Raw genomic sequence first — 4,414 nt, 5'->3', positions numbered from 1 at the left:
TTTCTTTTGAAAAACCTTCAATAATCGTATGAATTAATTCAATGTCCGCATTCTGAAGTCTTCATTGGGGTTTAGACAATGATTTGAAGACTATGATCATGGCACCATTTAAACTCGTGCTCATTTTACAAGCAAAATATTCAGTGGTGAAAATTAGGCTCATTTTGTTACTTTAAAAAACTCCTCGAATTTGCACCACTTAAATCTTGTATATGGAAAAGTTCTTATTCTTCACGTGTCATGAAGGCTGTTTGCTTAAATAGGCATACAACTTGGGAAAGCAATAGATATATGGTCACACAAAAAAAAAAAAATCCCCACTTGGAGTTATGGTAACAATCAATATGATATAATGCTCCAATCTAAAACGATCCATTTGATTTCTTCTTTACTTTCCATTTCATCACCGGTTTACCATTCCTACAACTCCTCGGGCGACCATTATTGAAATCAGAAAATGGGGCAATAAATTGGCGGTGTTAATTATTAATTGAGCCATTCATGCTCCATAAAAGGGCATAAATCAAGATTCTGTGAAGAGTAAAGCTAAAAAAAAATACTTTGAATTGCATAAGAAAAAATGCGGTATCATGATATGATAAAGGGCGAATATTGTGAGATTGGAATTCGAAATTGGTTCTATTGGAGAAGCAAAGGAAAGTTTGAATTTGGAACTTGGACTTGCATGTACTTGAGAATGCAATTGGAGAATCTTAAATTATTAATTTTAGCTTCGCCTGAGCTTTCCTATGCAAATATATGAACTTGGAGCTTCCTAGCTAACTGACTATACTATACCAAACCAAACTATACCAAACCAAGGAAACCCAATTAAACCAAAAAATATTCAACAAACAATATCCTCAACAGGGTAGTCTTCTGCAGCCCTCACCAGAAATGACCCCCCCAAAAAAAATGTAAATCTTAGTTTCAATAAGAAGATTATCCATCTCCCAATCACTTAAGCATGAATAACCGGGACTCCGGCCTCCAATCATACATCAAATGGCATTCCAACTGGGACTCCGGCCTCCATTGGGTAACCATTTCAAGAATCTCAATTCCTCATTCTTTTCAAGTAAACCCATTTGAATTCGTAAGCTTCTCGGCGCCACTGTGCTCTGGCCCCAAAAGATGCCCAAAAGTTAGTTGTGGAAGTTAAAGAAAAGCTTGAAAAAGAATGTAGCAGTCTTCCAGCTGGAAAAAATGGAAAAGATGATGAAGAGCTGATTTTTTGGTTTTTGAAGGACAGAAGATTTTCTGTTGAAGAGGCAGTGTCCAAATTGAGAAAAGCCATAAGATGGTATCATAAATTTGGCGTATCAGAACTTTGAGAAGAATCAGTAAGATCAGCAGCTGAAAGTGGGAAAGCCTATGTGCATGACTATCTTGATGTCAACAGCCGACCGGTAATAATAGTAGAAGCATCCAAGCATTTCCCTGGGAAGCATGATTTCCATGAAGATGAAAAATTATGTGTTTTCTTAGTTGAGAAAGCACTTAGTAAGCTTCCAGCTGGGAAGGAACAGATACTTGTAATAATTGATCTTCGAGGTTTTGGTACAGAAAATGCAGATCTCAGGTCTCTTACATTTTTGTTTGATGTATTCTACTACTACTATCCAAGGAGGCTAAACGAAGTCCTCTTCATTGATGCTCCTTTCATATTTCAGCCGATTTGGCAGCTGGCCAAGCCCATGTTGAAATCATATGCTTTGAGATTTTGCTCAGCAGAGGTGGCCAGAGATGAGTACTTTACCGATGAAACAGTTCCAGCCAACTTAAAGGAAACGATGAGCATTTTGCAGAGCAGGGGCTGGGTTCTTCTAAATATGGTGAAGATGGTGCAAAGCTCTTCTTCTTCTTAGAGTTCTATGTGACAGAGTAATAGTGGCAAACAACTTAATAGATGTTTGATCCATTCTCGCATCATTATAGTTAGGTTCATAGAAGTTTAGAATCATGAATATTTCCTAACACAAATTTGTTTGCATTTCTTTTTTGAGATAAAACCAGCTTTCTTGTTTTTGAGATTTCTTGTTTAGTATACTTTTCTCTTTTACAAATTAACATTTATGCAGTGTCTTCCTAATCCAATTCTGTTTCATAAGAAAATTCAATACAATAAGTTTCTCTATTTAATATCAAACAGAAACATTGATGTCACACAAATAACATTAGAAAAGGATTTGAAGTAATAGTACAGCTAGGGGTGGCAATTCGGGTCCAAATCAGGTTGGCAGGTCGGGTTCGGGTCAACCCGTCAGAAAATCTGTTGACCCGAACCCGACCCGCCAACCCGTGACGGGTCAGGTATGCTGACCCGAACCCGAAAATTTCAGGTTGGCGGGTTGGCGGGTCGACCCGAAATGACCCGAAACTTAATTTTAATTTATTAATTTATCACTGTAATTTCTAATAAAATCAATTTCTCACAAAACTAATTACATAATCAAGTAATAAAAATTTAAATAAATAATTCCAAACCAAATCTAAAATAAATTAAACACCGTAAAAGTGTTTTATCCCAAACAAAATATAAAATAAATTAAAACAGTATAAAAATAAAAAATAATATAATATATTATTTGTCCAAATATAATAATTTCAACTTCACACAAATTAAATAAATTCATTTAGGATTAAGTAATTAATGCCTTTGAAAAAAAGAATAACTTAGTTTAGTTAGATAAAATTATTTTTATGTTTATTAAATTATTTTTAATTCGTAAACGGGTCATATCAGGTCACCACGGGTTGACCCGAAATCGACCTGTTTTCTTTTCGGGTTCATCGGGTCCAACCCGATTCTGACCCGAATTCCCAAAACCTCAACCTAAACCCATTAATTTCGTGTTAGGTTCGTGTCGTGTTTTCAGATTGTGTCGAAAATTGCCACCCCTAAGTACAGCCTTCATATGAGTTGTTAAATTCCTTTAAGTTTGATGTGCTTGAAAACTTCCAAATATAAATATGTTCTCGTTTTATTTCTCAAGAACTAGAAAATGGGCAGAACAAAGTAGCCAAAGTAGATTGTCATTTTCCTTTTATTTATTATTATTATTATTTGGGTACATTTTTATCCTTAAGGACAACAATTTCTTGTAGGACTGTCAATGGAGTTGGGCCAGCCCGTGCACAGCTTGTTCGGCTTGACAAAAAGTCCAATAAGACCGATTTTTAAGTGAGCCGGTCTGAGATTGAACTTAAAAATTAGGCTCGAATTAAATATGAGTCGAATTTAGGCCTTATTAGGCTCAAGCCCAATATATGTCCGATCCTTTAGTTACCTATATATATAATGTTTATATTTTGATATTATGTATAATTATATATCCAAATATATATTTTACTAAATACTAAATATATATAAATTACAAAATACAAAAATACACCCGAAGACTCTTTTATGAGCTTTCTTGAGAGACAATATTAATAATGCATAACTGAATCTCTACCTTTCTTATTGGTTGAGTACATTTTTGTATTGGTATAATATTAGTTGATTTCTTTTTGTTCTAGAAACACAAATCATCAAGCATGTTTGGATTCAAATCACAAGGTTATAAAAAAGTTTCAACTTTTAAAGATGTATTGGCTTATGACCACATGTTTTATTACTATTTTTCATGTATTTTGAAAGAATTAAATATAAATATTGTTGAAAATTTTTTGGTTTCTGTACTTTTGAAGAATTATTATTTGTTCGTGCTTAGTTTTAATATTATAGTCTTGTAAATGTTAAATTAGTTTTACAACTTAATAGTTATAGTAATTGTGAGGACTCGAAAATTTTATTATTTAAAATCTCTAATTTTAGCTTAATTAATTATTTATTTGGATTTTTGCCACGAATAATATTTTCTAACCTTATTAGACCTAAGTACATAGTTTTATCGTTTCGTTATATTTTTAAAGTGTCTCGTTTCAAAAATTATTTTCTTAAAAGCTTGATTAGTGGAAAAGTGAAAACGTGTCTGAAAACTTTAGCCAATTGGGAGTTCAATAAGCTCAAAAATTTGAGACATATACAATGGTCCTAAAATAGGTAAATTTAGGTTTAAATACTCATATGATAGTTAGTGGTACGATCGTTATAAGAATTTCTCGAAAATTTTACTTTATTGCGCCTAAATTGGAAATACGTGTTTTCACGTGCGCGCTTAATTGAGGGACTTTGGACCATTATTTTGGGACAATTAAGAATGAATAATATTTATATGAATGTAAGTGCCCTAGAGGTTTAGTGCACTAGTGCAACAAACTTAAGAGAAATCAAGCACAAAACGCACGCGTATGCGCACTATTGGCGGATGACTTTTGCGCACTTAAACTATTAGACGTTAAGCTTTCTTTGTACACAATAGAATCAGACCAAACATTTCATTTCTCCAAGCTTCCATGGCCGGCTAGC

General features: G+C 33.6%; 1 pseudogene; it reads left to right on the top strand.

Annotated features, from left to right (window-relative positions):
- Nucleotides 1-1,100: 1,100 nt before the first annotated feature.
- On the top strand, nucleotides 1,101-1,868 carry LOC113704631 (CRAL-TRIO domain-containing protein C3H8.02-like; annotated as a pseudogene).
- Nucleotides 1,869-4,414: the final 2,546 nt, after the last annotated feature.

The sequence above is a fragment of the Coffea arabica genome, chromosome 8e, assembly GCF_036785885.1.
Source record: "Coffea arabica cultivar ET-39 chromosome 8e, Coffea Arabica ET-39 HiFi, whole genome shotgun sequence".
Lineage (NCBI taxonomy): Eukaryota > Viridiplantae > Streptophyta > Magnoliopsida > Gentianales > Rubiaceae > Coffea > Coffea arabica.
This window is presented reverse-complemented; position numbering and strand designations above follow the sequence as displayed.